Raw genomic sequence first — 23,679 nt, 5'->3', positions numbered from 1 at the left:
CCAAGCAGGCTCCGTCCGAGCCCTAAATCATGCTTGCGAATATCTTTCGAGACTCCCAATCGAAGTGGGCCGTGCGTGCGCTCTAGCGCTACGTGAATAATTATAGGGTGGCCGAAAAAATTCCATGGTTAAATGTTAAATTTCTTTTGAGCGAGTTTGAGCGGGTATAGCGGAGAATTTGCTTCAGAAAATATTTTTGTCATAAAATTTTTCTTGAAAAACCTCATTTTTTGAAGATATTCTATATATCAGTCTGCAACAAATATGCTATTAAAAGAATTGCTTCCGAAAAAAAAAATAAAAAAAATTATTTCGAGAATAATTTCGATTCTTGCAGAAGAAAAATTTTCCCCCGAAAAAAATACGTTTTTCAAGTGGATGGAGCTAAATACTTGAGAAAAATAATTCGTCTCAGAGAATATTCTTCAATTTTTCAAGTATTTTATTCCAGAAAAGTAGATTCCTAACAGTCCAATTCAAAAGTCCCCGGTCTACCATAGTAAGACACATTTTTTTCTGGCAAAATTGGATTTTATTATTCAACTCAATTGCCTTCGAAGGCGATACAACGATTATAGCGATCTTCCAACTTTTCGATACCATTTTTGTAGAGAGATTTATCGTTTGCTTCAAAATAGGCCTCAGTTTCGGCCATTACTTCTTCATTAGAACTAAATTTCTTTCCAGCGAGCATTCTTTTGAGGTCTGAGAACAGGTAAAATTCGCTGGGGTCTAGATCTGGCGAATACGGTGGATGCAGAAGCAATTCGAAGCCCAATTTATGCAATGTTGCCATTGTTTCCATTGATTTGTGACACGGCGCATTGTCTTGATGAAACAGCAACATTTTTTCTTCAAATGGAGACGTTTTTTAACGATTTCATCCTTTAAACGATCCAATAACGCTTTATAATAATCGCTGTTGATGGTCTGGCCCTTTTGGAGGTAATCAATGAATATTATACCTTACGCGTCCCAGAATACTAATGCCATAACCTTACCAGCTGACCGCTGTATTTTTCCTCGCTTTGGATTCGGTTCATCGGGTGCAGTCCACTCAGCTGACTGTCGATTAGACTCCGGAGTGAAATGATGGAGCCATGTTTCATCCATTGTCACATATCGACGCAAAAATTCAGGTTAATTGCACTTAAACAGCTTCAAACACTGCTCAGAATCATTAACACGTTGCTTTTGATTGATTGTGAGCTCGAGCGGCATCCATTTTGCACACAGCTTTCTAATATACAAATATTCATAAATGATATGATGTACACGTTCAGATGATATCTTTGCAATGTCTGCTATCTCGATCAACTTCACTTTACGGTCATTCAAAATAATTCTGTGAACTTTATTGATTTTTTCGTCGGTGACAGCCACTTTTGGGCGACCACTGCGTTCGCCGTCTGCGGTGCTCATTTCACCACGTTTAAACTTAGCATACCAATCAATAATGGTTGATTTTCCTGGTGCAGACCCCGGAAACTCTTCATCAAGCCAAGATTTTGCCTCAACTGTATTTAACCCTTCAAAAAGCCATATTTTATCAGCACACAAATTTTTTTTCTTCCAACTTTTTTCAAATGACAAAAGTAGCTACACTAACAACCCAATATCACACCAATTAATGGTAGGACTGTTGTCAAATTTTGACACGTATCGTTTGAAGGTTGGTACTTCCTAAAAATCGTATGGATTTAATACTAGCACCGCCATCTGTGCACCAGACCGGGGACTTTTCAATTGACCTACTACTTACTTTTTTCCATACTGAAAACTACATTTTTTGGTCTGAGAAGAAATATAACTAAAAATACCAATCAATAGTTTCACTAATAGTTGTATTTCGTATTGATTATCTATAGAACTTTTATCAATTAACGTTGTATGTTTCATATCCACACACAAGTAGCACTAATTACTTCTGTGGAATTATTTTATTCACAATCTGTATTTTAATGGTAATCTGTATCTTCATTGTATGTGAATAAATTATTATTATTAATTCGAAACCGTCCCAGTTTCCCACGTACTTTCAACCGCTCGACCAACGCGTCAGTTTTCGACGTTTCGAAAAACGACGTCCACCGAGAGATAAATGAATAATTGCAAGGATAATGGGCGCTGGTTCTTTCAGGGTAATTGCGCTCAATCGTCGGACGCAAAAGCACCGTGGACTAGCGCAGAACATGCACAGATCGTGCAAGAACCGATGTTTGGTAGATAAACTCGACTCGAAGCAATAAGCACATTGTATTATTGGTATTGTTGCTGATTTATTGCCAGCGTTTATAATAAGTGATTGGTTATTATTCGTATTTGTTTACTTTTACGGCACCGGGTGAGTTATGGCGGTGATTATGCGGTGTCTGCAAGTGGAACGAAGTAGGAGGATGATGGACCAAGAAGACTGAGGCATATCCGCGGTTTGGTTGCATTGTTGTTTCAGATAATGATGCTCTGATCCTCTGGGTAACGTTTGACGAGCAATATCGATCTCAGAGACGGTAATTGAAGTGAAATTTTTTTAAATAATTATTATATAGTTATTCAATGTGCAAAAGACATAACTCCGTATTTTGAACACAGACTTATGACTTTTGGAGTTGAGGCAAGAATTCAAACCGCACAGTCGATCACCAGCAACGTCGTATCTTCGGGTCCTTGAAATTCACCAAAACGATTCAGATTTTCATGGAGAAGTTGAGACGTTTTTATTTGAGGAGTCTGTAGATATTAAATATTTTTGGAGATATAACGATTCTTGGGAAGAAATACAATTTTTACTGAATTTTTCCAAAATTTAGAGAGTAAATTTTCCTTAAACTGTGAGAAATAAGGACAAATCGGTTAGCGGGGGGAGATTTGACGAGTCCTCATTAGTCAAATTTCGTTCTCGCCCGAAAATTTTTATGTTCAAAATTTTCACTCAAATTTGCAATACCTACCCCTAAAAAATCGAAAAAAGTAAAAGTTCTTTCATGGGAAGTTTATACCATTCTTTCGAATGATATGATCACGTAGATCTGGAAAATGCTTGAAGTTGGGCGATTAGTACATTATTTCAGAAATAATTGGTTATAAACTGAAATTTTGCAAAAAATTTCGATGATTTTCTCGAGACTGACTTCTCTACTGGACTCAAGATGTGGACTTTACAACTCATCACGTCATTGAACATAACTCGATCGTTTTGATTTGAGAGATCTGTCAAGATATTTTAGGAGATAACGGGTGTTTTTTTTCGAGGTATATAACTTTAAGTTGGCATTACTGTTCAAGATGGCGACCGATTCAACAGCTGTCAAGTGATTTATTCTCAGTTTGGTTTGGCAATTCATCATGAATAGATTCACGCCTGAATAACGCTCGTAAATAGTGCAATTTTATTTCGAGAATAATGGTTCTGTGCGGAATACGTATCGCGCACTACGTCCATTTTATTTTGTTTAGCGATGAAGCGCACTTCTGGTTGAATTGCTACGTCAACAAACAAAACTGCCGCATTTGGGGTGAAGCTAATCCTCAAGTGTATGTCTAAACACCGTTACATCCAGAAAAACTGACTGTTTGGTGCGCTTTATGGGCTGGTGAAATCATTGGTCCGTACTTCTTCAAAAACGATGATGGCCAGAACGTTACAGACAATGGTGATGGGTATAGAGCCATGATTACTAACTTTTTCATTCCTGAATTGAACAACCATGATGTCCTGGAGCTGCGGTTCCAACAAGACGGCGCAACATGTCACACAGCTCGTGCCACAATCGATTTATCGAAAGACACGTTTGGTGACCGCTTAATTTCACGTTTTGGATCTGTGAATTGGCCTCCAAGATCTTGTGATTTAACACCGCTAGACTACTTTCTGTGGGGCTATGTAAAGTCATTGGTCTATGCGGATAAGCCACAAACCCTTGACCATTTGGAAGACAACATTCGCCGTGTTATTGCCGATATACGGATACGGCTACAAATGTTGGAAAAAGTCATCGAAAATTGGACGTCCAGATTGGACTACATCCGAGCCAGCCGTGGCGATCATATGCCAGAAATCATATTTAAAATGTAATGCCACAAGATTATCTTGCGGTTAAATAAAATTCATGTCAATCGAAAAATCCATCGTTGTTTAATTGCAATTTAAAGTTCTATAGCTCTAAAAAAAACACACTTTATAACGACTCTTTCCATCTAGAAACCATTTGTTATTCAAAATTGCGCGTTTGTGAATGGTGGAAATTAAGACAAGGGAAATAGTCGTTTGAAAAACCACACATATTTTTCTGCAATTTACTTTCTTCTACCTCAACTAGTACGTCAACCACTACTAAAATATCCAAACCATGCCTTCTGATAAGTTCCCGCTTGAGGAATTTGATTTAGAATCAATAACACGAATCAGATAACCTAACAGCTATATAATTGCATTATTCAAACGGAATTTCTAAGACTCTCCAAAAACGACCAATGAAAAACTAACCGCACATTCTAAAACCAGCAAATAAACCCACTTCACAAACTCCAAATTGCCATAGTTATCGTCCGCTGAAAAACCTAACCGTTTTTCACGCTGGCAAAATGACTAATCATCTACCGAAAGCGCTCACTCAGTTGAAGATGCGAAAAATATGGCCCGCTCTGTACGTTCATGAATATAGAAAATAAATTAGGGCTGTCCGGGCCCAACCAGAACCGGAAGCGCACCAAAAGTGCATCACCCGAATTGTTCGGAGCAAATTTGATTTGCCCCCTTTGTTTTATGGGTTTTGCAGGATGCACGGAACGGATTGTTCTATCAGGGGTGGCCGGTCTAGGTCGACGCATCGATGGGTTTTTGGATATTGAATATGAATCATAATGAATAATGGATTGGGTGCTTTCTCGTTCTTGGGTAAACATGTTGAAGTTCGAATAAGGGTTGGGACTTTAGAAATCAGGCGGTCAAAATCTTTATAAATTAATTTTGGGAATAGTGTGAATTTGTGAAACGTCATGATCAAATGAACTGTTTTTATTCGAGAAGAAAATATAGCACTGAAACAAGGAACCAATGGCCAGTACACAAATTTTTTTCTGAAATTTTGTCTGCATAAGAAACTAGATCTTTGAATAAGGTCCATAACCGAATTGCAAGATTTAAGACGTTTTATTTCATAGCTTTATGAATTAAGGGCTAAACTAATAATAAAACGGAAATTCCTACCAATCAAGAAATATATAGGTATATAAGTTATATCTAATCTATTTTCAATTCATAAATGCAACAAAATGTAGATTTGTGCTGATTTTTATCAATTTCAATAAAAATAATCACGAAATGTTATTAATCAGTCTTTTTTTTATTCTTCGGACATCATTCTTGTATTTTAGTATTTATTGTTATAGTCGTATATAAAATATAGTATTCAACTTGCGGCAATGGTCATAACTCACTTGATGAATTACAGCACACTGGCCTGCGGCTAGTGCTGCAAACTTCATCTACGTGAGTTATGACCTACATTACCTCCCGTTCAATAATATACTATTAATCTGCGAATGAAAATAAAGAAAATTGGGTAACTTTTCGTTTATCGCAAAAAAATTTTTGATTTGTTCTTATTTAAAGCACTGATATATTTTTGAAATATTTGTGGAAAAAAACTAGCAATAATCATTAAAAAAGAAGTAAAATTATAATTCCGTGAAAATTGTCGTACAGTACTGCACTCTACTCATTTGCTTCGAACAAAGAAAGGAGATGAAGTGAATGTATACAACTTCGTACAAAGTTTGATAATCGCAGCAACGCCAAAGGGGAAATGAATGGGTACCAAAGTTTGATTGATACCCAAAAAACCACGTGGTAGTAATCCCTCTTTAGTATTTGCGAATAACAAACATGGAAAAAATGAATATGCACTTAACATGACACCTTCAGGGTTTATTCAACTTGAGAAATCTGTTTCGTCCAGTCTGTCATACTTTTTGAAGATCAAACGTATGTTTCCTTGTGTCCCACAGTCTTATTCAACTAGGTTGAACTTGAAAGAAAATCTGAAATTGCCTCTTATGCATTCAAACCATTATCAGCGATTTTTAACCTATTTATTACCGAAAATGTTCAATATCTTACTGTTTTACATTATGAAATTAATAACTGATGAAAACAAATTTGGAAAAGATGTCAACTTGTTTATCAGAGGAAGTCCATATTGTTTCAGGCGAATGTTCAGTTCATAATCGGAGTTTTTTTAAATGTTTTTATATTTCTGTGAAATATGCTACATGCAGTTTTCGCTACTCTTTGTTCACTGAACCATGTAATTTGATGAAGTAGCATTCACTATAATTGTAATAGGTAGAGAAAGAAAGTAGCACACAATCTGTCTACAGCTTAGGCGATATTTTCTACCATATATTTGTATTTGTTAATAACTTGTGGAAATAAAGTTGAATTTGAATTCATCATTGTGATCATTCGACGTTCGCTTGGTATATTGTGTTTTAAAGCACTGCACGCTTAGACGTTTTTGTTGTTCAATTGATTTCAACGGTCCTAACCCAGAACTTTGAACTTCAACATAATAAATATATTTTTTTTAATGTACCAAATACACCTTCCACATCAATTCATCCTGCCGCAGTCGCATCTCCGACAAAACCCAATCAATCGCGCGTTAAAAGGCCGAATTGGTCCTTCGACCCGGATAGAAAAATTTCGGCATCCCCCCCCCCCCTTACCCTCTGCACACCCCTGGACCGCGTGGCGTGTCGAGTGTATAACCGAAAAGGAATTGTGTTGGAGCGAAAGAGAGGGAAGAACCCGGGCCCCGAACTGACAGAGACGAATGGGTTTCATTTCACGCTGGGCCTTCCCCCCCTCCTCGCCCCGCGCCACAGTCTCGACCCCGCATGATTTACCGGGCTACAATGTGGTAACCCATGATTTATTGCTGCCGAATGGCGGGCTCGCGAGTGTTGGTGCGCTTCAAAACCGGGACCCCCTCCCCGTCCCTCCCGGGCCCCCCGACGCACTCCTCCCGGCGATACGATTATCATACAACTTATTTTCGAATCATTAATCGAAATGTCGGGTGAGCGTTCCGACGAGCGGAGTATGTGGTTCGCCTTATCGATGGAAGGTGGCGTTATCGGCGGGTGACATTTGAGATTGACGTGTGGGCGGCGGAGAGTGATGGGGTCCGGAACGGTCCCTTGGGGGTTTCCTTTGGTTTAGGTTAGGTTATGAGTCGGTTTGAGTATGGGGTTTGATTGCTTTGATTCTTATTGCTAATTGTTTGACCATCAAGGAGTAGATGTTGCAATTTTAGCGTAGCCCAAGAGCATTTTTATGGTGACTAAAGAATATTCCTTTTGTCTTCTTCGTCTCAGAGTATCTGATGATAAACTTTTTCTCTCGTTTGCAGCAGACGAAATCCGATCTGATGAATGATCTGATCATGATTCTATTTTCTAAGAATTTTGATTGGATATACGATTGCCCATTCTAATCATATTTTGAACAAGATGTTATGCATCTGGATGATGATATGGTTTTAAGGAGTGTGCACTCGAATGGTTCTTTACTTCCATTAACTCTTGTTCATTAAATTGTTTTTGGTCAATGCTGGAATGGCAGAAAGATTCTTTATTTTTATTACATTTTGGTGCTCATTATAATATTTTCCGCAGATGTTGTTCACATTGATATTGAATTTCTCCCTAGGGGCATGTTTCCATACCAAATTACTCTTCACCAATTTGGATGTGTAGTTAAAAAAAGTGTGTTAGTTTAGATTTGCCTATGATGACTAAGAAAAGAATTTATTTTGTCTCATTTATTTCACAGTTGACAACATCTGAGAATATGAAATTAGGTCCGTAAACTCTCCCCAAAACCTTGTTTTTGAATGAGAATTAGAAGGAAATAATGATTCAATCTAATAGCAACGACCTTTAGTTTTGGCTACAATAATTAATAAGGGAAAAATCATTCCCGAGGTGTCAAAACTATTGTTTGTACTATTAAATTAGGGAGGTACTAACGATTTCAACTGAAAATAATCTGAAAAGACATAAATAAATGGTCAATATGACGAACACAAAATCTGGATGGCATACAGACCTAATTTGATCAACATGACAACTAAAAAAAGGGTAGATATATTAATTTTGTGGAAATCGAAACAGTATGGTTGCATTTCCAAAGCTCCAAAGATTTTGCAATAAATATTGCAGGAATGTGTGACGCATCTATTGGAAAAGCTGCTTTAGAAATAGTGGAAAATGATTGCTACGAAAATCTCATAATATGTACGAAAAGTCCTTCAAGGAATTTTGTGATTGAAGCCTGATGAAACAAATAGATAAAATTCATAGCGAAAGTGTGATTCTAGTATATTTCGACGATAAAACGAATCTTTTTAAGGCTCATCCCAAAAATTATGAAATAGAGCTTCTACGATGGTCTCCAACGGAAACCATTCGATTGATTTTGTTGCTATTTGTAAAAAGTACATGATTTTGCGGGAAGAGAAGAAAAAACAAATACATTCTTTTGTAATTTGTAAAAATAACGAATGCTACCCGATTCATTTTCCCACACGTGCTACTGCTATCGGCGCTCATCAATATAATATTTGCTGGCCGATACAGGTGCTGATATTAACGTTATAAAATGCCATGGTGGCTGGCAATCTAGAACTGTTGCATAGAGTTATGTCCAACATTGATAAATAAGATGATTGCGGAGAAGATTCTTGTACAAAAACAATTGAAAAAGCAAAATCAACTTCCTGGGATTCAAAAAGAGTGAATAGGTATATAGTAATATAACAAAAATAGCGAAATTCATTCACTAAAATCTTTGCGTATTAGTGTTATTAGCGTTGACTACAATTTTAATGTAAATATCAATATAAAATAAATATACTTAAAAAATCATTACGAATTCAGTTAGTCATGGTTTTTCACTTTACTCCCGCTTTTGGGGGAATGAAATAGCATTTTATATATGGGTCGTACAAAAAGTCAGTTTTTCTTCATTAGATATTTGCAATAAGTTTATAAGTATAGGTATTCCATTCTAATTGTATTGTACTTCCTTTAGCTCTCTGACAATGATTGCCCTTGATATATCAGAGTTTCTTCAAGCTAAGTCAAGCTTCAGAATGAAAAAACATTCGTGACTACAGAACCAACAGAGTGTATCGTAATTTCTTTCTCAACCTATTCCTAAAGCTCTCCATTGATAAAAGCAAACCAACTCTTCCCAGACATCTCCAATCAATCATCCTCGATCTCCTCAACACCCATTCAAAACCCATCTTAACCCTTCTTAAATACCCCTAAACTCCCTCATTCACCATCACCTCTCACACAGCCCAACTCCAAATTCCCCAACACGGCCCATCTATCCACCAATCTCTACTCAGCGAGCATTTCCATAAAAATCGTATTATTTATAGATCCTTCTCCCGGTTGCCATAGTTATAGAAAGTGCGGAGATTTTGAGCGTCATAAATAATCATTTGTCATTGCCGATCTAGAACGAACAATAGCGCAGGGTCCCGATATATAAGTCGTAAATCACGGCAAAGCTGCGAAATGTAATATGAGTTGTAGGGCTCTCTCGCGGAACCCCCCACCACCCCCTCGGCTGCCCCCACCCGATGTCCACTCGGAAAGATATTGGTTTTTTTCGCCGTTGCCGTGCCGCGCCGCTGGCAGAGCGGTGGTGCCATCTTGTACGGTCGGGCTATTAGTCTTTTTCTGCTCGCGTATGTACAGATTTTTCCGCAGAGTCAGATTATACATTCGGCGATTATTAAGCGCTGAGTCCGACACGTTGCGGGTGAAATTTCGGAGGGGGACAGGGGCGTCGCAGAAGGGGCGGTTTGGAGGGGTGATTATTACACTGAAAAAAAATTGTTTATTGGCTACCATCAACTTGAATTTATTTATAGAGTTTTTTTATCAATATAATGAAATTTCATTGAATCGTTTGTAAATTGCCATCAGAACCATTGAAAATTCAAGTAGAATATCTAACATGATGAAAAAGCATGACGTATATAGTATATAGCTTCAAGGAGCTCGACCATTCATGAGCCTACTGCGATATTCGAGACAACCTACACCTAAATGCAGTTCTGTGGTCTCTAAGGGCGTAATTGGTGCATGACTGACAAACGCTCAAAGCTCACTGAAAAAAAATTGTTCATTGCATTAAAGAAGAGCAATGTAAACTTGATTTCATTGGTACAAGGTACTCTTTCATCAATATAATGAAATTTCATTGAATCGTTTGTAAATTGCCATCAGAACCATAAAAAATTCAAGTAGAATATCTAACATAATGAAAAAGCATGACGTATATAGTATATAGCTTCAAGGAGCTCGACCATTCATGAGCCTACTTTGATATTCGAGACAACATATACCTAAATACAGTTCTGTGGTCTCTAAGCGCGTAATTGGTGCATGACTGACGAACGCTCAAAGCTCACTAAAAAAAAATTGTTCATTGCATTAAAGAAGAGCAATGTAAACTTGATTTCATTGGTACAAGGTAATTTTACAGAGAGAGTAACGAAAGTGGAGATCTTAAGGAGAATGCAGAAAGAGAAAGAAGAAGAAGAAGAAGCAATACCTGGGACATATTATGAGGGGAGATGGATACAAGTTGCTGCAGCTTATTGTCCAGGAAATGATAATGGGCAAAATATCAATAGGAAGAAGAAACTCATGGTTGAAGAGCTTGAGAGAATGGTACAAGTGCAACAACTGCCAATTGTTTAGATCTGCAGTATCGAGAATAGGCATAGCTTTGATGATAGCCAAACTTCGAAACGAAGACGGCACCTGAAGAAGAAGAAGCATATCAATACCCCAATTTGGAAATTGATGTTGAATGTTCGTTGTTTCGATGAAATATTCGTTGGATAGAAGAATTATTTTCATTTAATCGATTTAATGTATCCAGTGTTACATTCATTACTACGGAAAATTTCAATGAACAGTTATACATTATTATTGATACAAAATACAAACGATCGATTAATAAATTGTTCATTGTAATAATGAACATTTTATTGGTTTAATAGAAGTTGTTTTTCGATATGATGAAAAAATTCATCAACATGATGAATGACTGACTGTTCATTGTAATTATGTTTCTGTTCATTGGTTGAAAAATAATGACTGAATTTATCGATGTCTTGTAGTTTTTCATCGATAAAATGAAATTTTATTCCTTTTCGTATACTCTTATTTCATTGATATAATGAATCCCTTTTCATCAATATCACAATTCTAAAATAGTGTTGAGTATAAGTTGATAAAATATTCATTGGATAGAAGAAGGGCCGGCGTTAGAGTTGAAACAGTGAAGCGACCGTTTCAGGCGCCTCTATTTGAGGGCCGGCAATTCGGCCCAGTTTGCTGACCGTCTTTTCATATTTTATCCTTGATTCTTGAAAACAACATACGGTTGTTCCGTTCCATTGCGAGCGCCGCTGCCCCTCGCATGTATACGCCACTGGCAGTAATACATTAATGATACAAAGTATAACCGATTTTATCAGTTTAATGGAAGTTGTTCCTTGATAGAATAAAAATAATTCATCAGTGATATGAACGAATAACGAACTTTTCACTTTACACTTTGTCAAATTTCTATAATGGAAAATGAATTTGTCGTACATTAACATCCCTTGACTAAATCCAGTGCCTGTTTACTCTACTAGGCAATTCATAATTCTGATTATTTTTGAATTGAAAAGTGAATAGTTGCATAATACATAGTTTGTTGCAACAGATCTCAGAATATTCATTATTTTTCCAAAAAACTGTCAGTTAATTTTTCACATCTAACTAAGTTGCCTTTGTCCCATATCAAAATCCTTACATGCTTATTCCACCACCCTTCAATTTGATAAAATTAATTTCTTTCAGAACCGAAACTACAGCACTATGGCATCTTTCATCATGTTTAATCTTTCGTAACGCAAAGGCCCAATTGACTATCAGTAAGAAACTGGAAAAAGTTGTTGAGACATCCATTTTATTATCTCCTTAGTTAGATGAACAATATATTCCGGGTCTTCTGTAAATACAGCCAACTTTTCCTAATTAGTTTCTTCCGGAAGAGAAACGACTCAGATACCTTATCGCATGTGATAAGTGCAGAAACCTTCAGGCTATTGCGTAAGAAATAGTGAAAAAAGAAGACAGGGTTGGATCAAGGAAACTCGTAATTGAATCTTCAGTTCTCTGCAACTGCCTGAAATTTATCTCAACGCTCAACATCATTATTTCGAATGAAAATTCTTATATATTATGACATTGTTTACATACAAAGTGCGTCATTCTTGTGTTATATAATTTTGATATAAATTTTGTTGAGTGCTTTTCTCCACAAAAACAATAATTACCCCACGCTATAGTAAATTTGGTCGATTAGTATGACTTAGTCACAATTTTCATAGAGTTCTGCAGTATTCCTTTGAAGGGATCTCTTATTACAGTACTACAACTCTGTATGCTGTAGTACTGTTGCTCTGTATGTTCTCTTCCTATATTTAAAATTCATTTTCAATTTCAGTTTCCTACGGTTCTGGCATGATAGTACGATGAGGCTGGATCCTGGAAGTACATCACATGGCGATCCTGCCAGACACATGCAGATTTGGTGAATGAAAATTGGCATACTATATCACATTTGGTAAATACAGGTCCTTCAGAGTTGAAGAAAGAAGAGTGGCAACTAGCCAATTAGGCATCGATGAAAGAATGCTCACGATTGTAGAAAACCTCGGGATTGCTGCCTTCATAGAAGAAAAGGGCAAGAAGAAGCCAACCATTTTTTTTATGAAGAACAATCTTGATTTGAATTTTTACTATTAAGACTTTATGGAATATTATTTTTGTTTTTTATTAATTTAATTACTATATTTTCAAGGATCATAATTTTATGTATTTTGCTTTTTTGGATGATAGGTATCAGGTCTGAAAAATTATTTTTGATTGAGATAAATCAGCTAACCCCTTTAAAAATCAAATAAATTAAGAATATTCAAATTATTTGAATATTAATATTTATTATTCAAATCTCTTTGAGCTTTATGAGACTTATTTAAAAAAAAGCAGCTTTACTCATAAAGAAGCTGAAGAAACATTGAAAGAGATGATTGAAATTATTAATAGTTCAAAAAATTCTGTGAATAAACCTCCTTTACCCATGAGTATGTGTCTTATTTTCACCTCACATTTATGATGAGAGTGGAACCTGGGTACTACATCACATATGGAGACATATGTGGACGCCGCTGGTGTAGAAATGGAAGGATAACTTGAGTTATTTTGTAAAAAATCAAATCACTTTCTGGTACGCCATTGACATTAGTGTATGGACGTAGTTGGTATAGAAAGTTATACAGATGGTCCGGTATAGATCATCGAAAGCTTCCTACTGATTTCGAACATCCCTATAATTCCCCAGACGTGTCATATTTTTAAGTCTACTATATATTGCCCAAAAATAAAGTAACACGTAGTGGACTAATTTGAAAAAACTGTAAAGAAAGGCAAAACAAGTTAGATAGAACGAAAGAAAGAAAGAAACGCGCCCCAGAAGATTAAGTGCAATATATTGAGTGAATTTATGTCGTCCATAATTCTCTAGGAAGACAGAGAAAGAGAGAAGCTGGCGAATCAAACAATAGAAAAAACCATAAAGATAATGGAAGAATACCTCGAGTTAATATGTCAAGAAGCAAATCAGGTAGTAAATGTTATGTTATTTGAAAAAATTTCTGGTACGTCTTCGACATAGTAGTATATGGACGCAGTTGGTATGGTAAGCTATATACGGATAGTCCAGTATATATGTATATAAGCTCCTTAATAACCTTGAACATTACTCAAATTTCTTCCTGATATACATGGTACAGAAATTAAGTAAAATTTAGTGAATTACCGTTAAGTTAAAAAAAAGCATCGTTCAGTGCTACCAACCCGACAAAAACGAAGCCACTACTCCTCACTATCACAGAAACGTACCCCGCATAAATCGGATCCGATAAAAATTTTCCGTTGGAGAAATAAACTTTTCCCAATTATTTCAAAAACCCGTAAGGAAAGGCGGAAAACCCGAGAGAGAGAAAGAGAAAGAAAAGAAACGCGCGATTCCGCGCGCATCAGATTACGCGCGATAAGAACTGAATTTATGTCGTCTAGAATTCACATTATTCTCGAAAATGTTTATATCTTTATTTGTCGTGTTAACAATAACTCATTTCGGAGTGAGATTACAATTTCCATTCCGCTGTTTCTTACAGCAAAGTCTCTAGGAAGACAATAAGAAAAAACAAAAAGGAACGGACGGACGGAGTGAGTTATTGTGTGCAAGATAAACGGGTCCGCCAAGGCTCGAAATGAAGTCTGGCTGGAAATTTATTCTCGGCCCCTGCTGCAATATCTTCAGCCAGAAGGGCAGAATTGGACTGGGTTGGGGGGGAGGAGGGGAGGGAGGTAGGCAGCCGCTAGTGGCGCATTTTAAATTAGCTTTTTATTGGGGGATGTTAAAGGGCTTCAACTTACCGATCTGAAGTTTACGACGCCGGATGTGTATGTATATTGTGTGCAAGTTTTTCTTATTCTTTTTCTCTCTGGTTATACGGCGTTTCTTTCAGAATATTGTTGAAAACGAGTTTATGAGATGATAGTTATGGGACAACAATTGAGTTTAGTATTGTTTTTTGTTATTTTCATGTTTTCAACGATCAATTTTGTCGTTTTTAGCTTTGAGTTTTAATTTTGATTCGACGGGGTCACCTCTTTTTTAAACACCCCGTATACATAACGTGCTTCTAATTTCTGGGATGAGTTTACCTTTGAATTAACGCTCAAAAGCTTCTGAAGCGTGAGTCAGTGCTCCTCCTGAAAATTTTATTTCAGCTTTCAGCTGTTTGGATTTTGAACATGCTAAAATGTAAACGGAAAAAATAGATCTTGCAACTTTCGCATGAATTTACCTAAACTATTTTGGTAAATGCACAAGGTCAAAAAAAACCGGAAAACTGTTATTGAAATGGAAAGCTGCAAATTGTATTTGCTATTGCATTTTATATTCATATATTTATTATCTATTTGTATATATTTTTATGAAACAGCATTTTAAATTAATTTGGTACAAAAATTAATTACTATTATCAGGGGATCTCCCGCCATGCTTCTACGTCGACGGCCAAATCGAATATTGAAGGTTTCAAGGTCATGCTCAGTATTTGGTGGGACCAGCTCGGCGTAGTGTAGTATGAGTTGTTAAAACCGACTGAAACAATCACAGGCGATCGTTATCGAACGAAATTAATGCGTTCAAGCCGAGCATTGAAAGACTAAGGGCCGCAATACAACGAGAGATATGATAAAGTGCTTTTACAGCATGACAATGGGCTTCCCCATATTGCGAAAGTGGTCAAAACATACTTGCAAACGTTGAAATGGGAAGTCCTACCCCACCCGCCGTATTCTCCAGACGTTGCTCCCTCGGACTATCACAAGTTCTCATCCATGGCACACGGCCTGGCTGACCAGCACTTCCGATCTTATGAAGAAGTAAAAAATTGATTCGCTTCTAACAATGACAAGTTTTTTCAACGCGGGATTCATATGCTGCCCGAAAGATGGGAGAATAAATGTATAACTAGTTTTTTACAATAATGCCTCTAATTTCGGGAAAAACTTCAGAAGCAAGGTTGTACGCCTATGTATATCACATTAATCCTGTTTTTTGAGAAAAAATCAAGAAAACAAAGTTTAAAGGGCATATCTCGAAAATATAACATTGTAAACATAAATTAACATAAAATTGTAAACATGTATTGCTACAATGTTCCTGAACACAATATACGATGTGTTGAACTTTTTCTGAAATCTGAAACCGGTGAATTCAAATGAGATTTTTTGGGTTTTCAAGCTATCGTGCACTCATTGATTGGCAATTAGGAATTCTATGTTCACCATTGGTTCGTATATGGGTAATGACATAGGTATATTTATGAAGGCAATAATGGTACGGCACTGAGATATTGCCAACTGGAAATCATTTATGAATTTCTCGTTCAATTTGTGACAAAAAATAATAAATGCCTCTTTTTAGTGTGAGCTGCCGTTTTCCTGCAAAATGATCAAATATGTTTTCAATTTGTTTACTACATTATCTAGTCACGGTGCTATGTAGGCTACTGTCAATATTTTGTTGAATACGAATATTTCATCTAAATGTCAAATGAGTATTTTTTATTTTCATACTTTCAGTTTGGTATAACATCAATGTGAAGAATTAATAAATAGTCAGTTTTCAGAAGAACTTCAACACATTGTATCCCCGAATACGAATCATTTGGGAAAAAAGTTATTCAGCAAACTGTAACCATTTTTTCATATAGATGCATTTCCCCTCCCGAAGATTGTTTATTTTTTCAGGCTTTCTTTATGAAAAATTATGTGGAGCATCATAATATTAACCTGATGGACAGATGAAAAATCGAACCTTCGTTGCCTCCTCTTGTTAATTCCCTATAGAAACCTCACTAATATGTTTATTACAGCTTAATCGAACGGACCGGAAAACAACCCCTAAATTTCCATTTCCCGAATATCCCCTTCCTACACCCGATAAACATTAATCAAGCAATGATAAACCCGCGACGGCCCAAAAAAAAAATCGCTGGATCCGGATCCAGCGCCATTGGATCCGGCTTCGGATCGACATAAATAATCGGGCGGATATGTTTTCCCAAATTTCCACTCTGACGTATTCGGTCGAGATTTTCCGAGGGTTTTCCGATATATTCCCGACATCAATAAAATTATTATACGACGTCCCATAAATACGTCGTTCTTTTTCACTACTATTATCCCGACCATATATCTGGAACTGCCCCCCCCCTTCCTCAGCCCCCTTCGCGATTGGAGGACGTAAATCTGGGGATGAACAGCGATCATTCGAGATGATTTGGTCCTTCGACCCGGATCTTAGGTTTGGATTGGAATGAAGAAAGGGATCGTCCTGTAAATCCTGATGATCCCTTGGAGGTGCGGGATTGAGGAGGATGGACGGATAAGTGCCGCTGTTAACCCCCGATGGCGTCTTTATTGGTTTATTTAGGAAATCCGAATGGACCTCGCGATGTGTAAGGAAGCTGGAGTTGTCCATTTGACCTTTATGCAATTCAATTATTTTCTTGTTTTGTTGGGGGATTTTTCATGACCGGAATTATATTAAGACTGGATATATCAATTTTTTTTAAATAGTTTCCAAGAAGGCACCTATTCAGCGAGCACTCATTCAGACACTGACCAAGCCCAATGCTGCTTAAAATTTTTGGATATCTTCAGTCAAGTCAAAGTAAAAAATAATTTATTTACAAATTGTAATATAGTTTCTCTATTTCGTAATGAGTTCATTACAGTACTAAAAACAATACTGTAATGATTCATTACACATGATTCATGATTACATGATTCACTTGAATCACATTCATTTTTTGTTTTCTCCTGTATTTGTTTGACTTTTTCTATGGTAATGATCTGTATCATTTCAACTTTAGAAATAAATTCATTATTATTATTGTTTTCAGTAATATTTTTCGTTTTGTGGTTGTCTACACTAACTTCCGATCCTATCAAATTTCAAGACATTTAAATTGTCAATTTCTCTTAATTTTGGTATTAACTCGATTTCGTCAGACATTATTCACGAATTGTATGCGTAATTATAAATTATTTCAAAATTCGAAACGTACGATTCACATTCAAATTTCATAATCTGTCCATTTTCGTAACATTCACACCTACTGCCAAGATACAATACTAATGTAACTAGGATTTATAATCTGAATTTTGCATTGAATTTCGACAATATTTCACAAAACTTGAAAGAAATAGAGAAAATGTCTTCTAATTGCAGAAGGCAATTCCAACATTTATGCATTCGAAAACTAGCTCCTAATATGTATTTGTAGGAAAATAAAAACCAGCTCTACATATTTACTAATTAGGATATCTAAGTCGATCGATGCTCAGACTACTTCATGTTTCTTTATTCTTCCGAGAAAAAATTTTAAAACTCTGCATATTCTACACTTCCATTCGATATTTCTTCTGTCAACGCAAAATGTCTCTACACGTGAAGAGAAAATATGAAAATAACTGTTAAAATTTTCTCAATAAATATCCAACAACAGGATTCGAACCCTGAGTCGTTCATTCCGAAATTCAAATAGAAATTTCAATAATTTGTAACTATTCAATAAGAGCTTAGACTTTGTTGTGAAAATTTTTTAATTCAGTATCAATATATGTTTCGAATTTAATGATTATTTGTGTTAAGGTTTTTAGAGACGAAATTTTTTTTTAATTTCCTCAATTTCTTCGAAACTTATGAATCGTATCTTCAAGCTACTAGGATTAATTCTGTAATACAACAGATATTATAGCATATTTATTAGTTTTTAACTGTGAAAATTTCAGGGAGGCGCTATAATTTTTTTGCTTGAACAATGACAAAGTTTTATTACCCGAAATAATAAACCAAAATTGGCAAGTATGCTTCCTTTGGGAAAACATAGATATAATCTAACTGAAATTCTCCAGGGCTGCATAATATCTTCTCAGAATACTCCCATATGTATTCAATATGCATTCTACGAATTCATTAATTCCTAATGAATAGCATAATATGCCGAAATATGCAACTGCAATTATGTTCATGAATACTGAACATGACTGATTGGCATCAGCTTCATCCGCCACTGTTCAATCATTCCTCTAAATCAGTGGTACTCAATCTAAAGCTCGTTGTACACTTAGTTTACTATTTTTTTTGTCCATCTCCAGAAAGTAATTCATTACTATTTCAAATTTTAAATTTAAGATTAAAATTCAAGATTGAATAATTTCACCTATTTTCAGGTATATTTTTGGTGTGGTATTTCTGGTGTGGTGAGAGAACTAGCTCTTCTGCTAGACGATTGAGAAAGTGATTTTTAAAATTCGAAACAAAATCCTTTCTTTCACCAATCCGATGTTTTCTACCACAAAGTCATAGCTCTAACTTTTTTGTAGTTATGGATTCTTCAAAATTTTTCTTTGGAAAAAAAATCTTAACGCGTATTTTTTATTTCCTTAATAAATTATCTATTATGAGATAGTTCTTGATAATGCACATATTGTAGGTAAGATGTTTTATTTTTCTGCATGAAAATAGTGCCCCATACGAAAAATATGTATATTGTGAAAAGCAATTCAAACAATTTTTTTTCCATTCGAAATATTTCATTGATATACGAATTTTAGTGCAATTACTGAACAGAAACTCTTGTTTGTCAGAAAACAAAGCATTTGCGAACAAAAATGATGTAGCAAACTGTAATTTTTTTTCATTCATTATATATATATATATAATATTGAACCATCGTATATTTTTCAACCTCTTATTTTTATTTTTTCACTCATTATTCATTTACTATTTTTTTCTACCTCTTTCGGTTAATTCAATCAACCCACAATTTTAGACCCACTTCTGTTATTTATCATCAAGATCATTTATTATGCAAGAAACAAAGGTAATCAAAAGTTTCAAAGACAAACCCAACAGCGGACGCATGTTTATGGTACTCAACAGAATTACCTTGAATTGACTTCCGGTACTACCCATAACTAACACCACTCAACGTCTTGTAACTTAATTATTCTTCACTATTGTTGTATTTCAATCCCGAAATTTATCGATTTTACGTGATTTTACCATCGAGGGAGTACCATGGGTACTCCTCGAAAATCATTAATTTGTGCATGCGCCATCACGGTCGTAGAAAAGTAATTAAGATTTCGAGTGGGCCAAGTCACGAAAACCACCCATCGAAATATAATTTAGTGTCTTATTCCCACGCAATCGGCGGAATGGTACTGAATTGAATATTGGTACTTCGGAGTTTTGACTTCTGGTACCCCACCCGTTGGTAATCACTGTAATGGGGCTGTTAAGAGTTTATTGAATGTGCGTTACGTGATTTTATTTTTATGGGTTTGGAGGAAGATATTTTATAGCGTTGCAATTGTTGAATATTGCATTGAAGGTAGTATCATAGGTGTCGAATAAGTTATTATTAGAGAACACTGCAATTTTCAAACTGCAGTTTATTATTTAGTATTTATTCTGCATTTTCGGTCTATACTTGAAGGAAATTTATTTCAATATCATGAATAAAATGATAATATATAGATTATAGATATCACATCAATATACAAGGTGGGCGATGGTATCACGATATCAAAATTGATAAAAAGTGCGTTTTTTAATTGGAATGAAATGCATATCATAGGCTGTAGTGAAAGGAACTGAAATTTTCTTGTTAGGTTTCTAAATGAAAAGCAAGTTTTCATCTTATTATATTTTTAATATTTAGATATTATACATTTTTTTTAGTTATCCATGAAATGTTATAGAATCATGATAATTTGAAGAGTATCTTCTACTCTTTCAAAGGTGGGGGACTTTTGTAACATATTAAGCAAGGTATGAAGAATTTGGGAATTTCATACTAACGCGTACATCCTATAAATATATAGGGCGTATCATTACTAATGTTCGATCTCTGTTTAGTGATGTTGATAATACTATATTTGACACGATAGAATTAAAAAATAGAGCAAAACTGATAAATCAGTGAAAAAATTTTGAAAATCCATCAATAAATGACTGAGGAATAGATTATTTAAATTTACGTATTTTAGCGCGGAACGTCTTTGGTCTCCGACTCGTCTGTGACGTCACGCCACTTGCTTGTGATCGCTACACCATAAATTACGTTTAAATACTTTGCTGCGCCAAGGCTCTCGCGCCGTTTGTAGTTGTACAGTGTAGTTTTAACTCGAGTTTTGTTTTTATGTCACCATAATGGAAGAAGGCTTCGTGAAAGGACAAAGTTATTTTTACTCAATAACTTATTTCAAACCAACTTACACCTTAGTATTTTTATTATCAGAAAGACAGCTAGTACTGATAGGTACTTACATCAAAATGATCTTCACACACATATGAAGTAGTTTTAGGGCCAATTAAGTCACGCCTCATTAATTTGCACCACTTCTTCCTTTGATTCATGTCATTTGGTAAATGAAAAAATAATTTATTGGGGTTTTTAATTGTCGCGCTTGCACACATAGGCACAATACAATATTTGTAGGATTTTTTTTATTTCAGCCATCGTGTAACGAACAAAACACGACACGAACGGCACAAGTGATTGTACACCAATGAATTCGTAAGCACTCTGCGAATACCAGTCGCCTCGTGTAAGTGGCGTGACGTCACACACTAGACTAGACTATGAAATTATTCTTCCAAGCGCAACTTCAAAGTCCCATAACTTTTTCATTTCTAGAGATATTTCAATGATTCTTTCACATTTTTGTTTCATTTTACTTAAATTTTTAGAATTAATCCTCAACAAAAAAATGAAAACTAGTCCATTGAAGATTTTACACCTCAAAATATGATGATTCTAAAAAAAAGATATGTCATATATTTTTTTCATTCGAGTTTGTGTATTCCTCTCACAAAGAGGGAAACAACAATTTACAGTGTGAAATTCACATTGTTTTTTTCAATTTGAATCCCATATTCCACTTCGTTCAAAACGTAACAATACATCATCCAGACCTAATGTACACTGCTTGCCGTAAGAAGACTTATATGCGGGCGCAAACCGTAGTAACTTTATTTCACTACTATTTCACTTAAAATATTCGGCATATCTCCGAGCAATTCGCATATTTCGCTAGCGTTGTAAAGCGAGCAGGAAGCCCCCTTTGATGGAATGGCCGCAAACAAGTTACATTCCCGAGTTCCTGCTGGCTCTTCGAGCGTCTCTCGAGTTTGAACAAGACAACATTATTACATTTAGACCGCACTTGCGAAACCCATTTCCGCGGGCCCGCTTCTTCTTATTCTCGCACTTTACCACTACCACTACCAGATGAAGAAAATGTTATTGTGATTTACGGGGGATCCCCCGGGCCCTCCTGCAGGATTCGGTGTTAGGAGGCTTGTCGAGGGGCGGTTTGCCACATTTGGCAACGTTGTTCAAATATGAATTATTGGAGGAAAGCTGAATAGAATCGTGATGATCACCGATAGTGAATTACACTGCGCAAAAAAATTAACGCACATTATGGAAATCTCAAATTTATTCTACAACTGAAGGTGTTCTCAAATCTCAATGATAATTATTTTTATCAGAATTATGCATGCATATGTTATCCACTTTCAACGTTTTTCTTCAAAACAGATGTCTTTTCCCAGCAGGAATAAAAAAAGATGAGATTATCAGATTTTGAATGTATTGGCTCCATTCTGAAATCAGTTGTTCTCGATCAATTCTAGTGATCAATAGTTTTTCTTTCGTTTGATTTTCTACACTCGATCGCTATACAACGCGAAACACGCAATTTGACCCAAGAGGAATGTGCCCAAGCGGTAGTTTTGCGAGAAGAAAGGTGGACATACACAAGAATTGCAGAGTGTGTCCAGAATGTTGCAGCGATTCAGGGAGACAGGTATGAATGTCCGAGGACCAGGACAGGATAGACCACGGGTAACAACTGCCATTCAAGAACGTTACTTGAGAGTTTCTTCGTTGGGACAACGGTTTGCAACCGCTCGTCTCCTTCAAAATCAGCTTGAGCAAACTCATGGGATGCAAATTAGCACTCAGACAATAAGAAATCGCCTCAGAGAATATGATTTAAGGCCTCGTGTTGCGTCAAGAGGCCCAGCTCTTACCCCAGCCCATCGAAGGGCGCGTTTGGATTTTACGAGAGAGCATATCCATCGAGAAGAGGCTGATTGGGAAAGAGTTTTCTTCACAGATGAGTCTAGATTCTGCCTCTACCATTGTGATCGACGTTCCCTTGTTTACGGACGTCCACATGAAAGATATGCTCAGTGCAATTTCCTGAATACTACTGGTTTCGGGGGAGGATCGATTATGGTATGGGGTGGAATATCTTTGACTGCTCGCACAGACCTAGTTGTCGTTGATAATGGAGCTATGAATGCTGATAGGTATATGAGGAACATTCTTGAAGAGCATGTAGTGCCATTTGCCCCATACATTGGTGAAAATTCCATTTTTATGGACGATAATGCCAGACCCCATCGTGCGCGCATCGTTCAGGAGTACCTTGAAGAGGTTGAAGTCTCCCGAATGGAATGGCCAGCAAGAAGTCCAGATCTCAATCCGATTGAGCAGGTTTAGGACAACCTCAATAGAAGGCTGAGAAGTTCAGAAAATCATCCAGCTATTCTTAATGACTTAGGAATCTAACTCAGAGAAATCTGGGAAGGATTAGATCAGAACATTTTAAGATTACTCATTTTGAGTATTAACCATCGTTGCCGAGCTGTAATTAACGCAAGGGGTGGAAATACCAAGTATCAAATCACTTATCAGCATTCCAGTATTTTGAAAATTGTTTATTTCTCTTCTTTCACATAAGATTCGGTGAAATCCTGAATTTTTCTTCCTTTTAATGTGTCTTGTTTCATTCAAAACCTTTCCGAGAGAGCATAAAAAATAAGTTATGAAGTCAATGTAGAGTTAACTTTCATTAAAATTGAGA

General features: G+C 36.1%; 1 protein-coding gene across 1 annotated transcript in view; it reads right to left on the bottom strand.

The window, feature by feature from the left end:
* The window catches only part of LOC123674946 (homeotic protein antennapedia), a 315,971-nt gene extending 296,080 nt beyond the window's left edge, over positions 1-19,891 (bottom strand). Inside the window, exon 1 of the mRNA XM_045610162.1 lies at positions 19,685-19,891. The gene's annotated coding sequence lies outside the window, so the exon portion shown is untranslated. The remainder of the gene's footprint in view (positions 1-19,684) is intronic.
* Positions 19,892-23,679: the final 3,788 nt, after the last annotated feature.

The sequence above is a fragment of the Harmonia axyridis genome, chromosome 1, assembly GCF_914767665.1.
Source record: "Harmonia axyridis chromosome 1, icHarAxyr1.1, whole genome shotgun sequence".
In the NCBI taxonomy this organism is placed as follows: Eukaryota; Metazoa; Arthropoda; class Insecta; order Coleoptera; family Coccinellidae; genus Harmonia; species Harmonia axyridis.
This window is presented reverse-complemented; position numbering and strand designations above follow the sequence as displayed.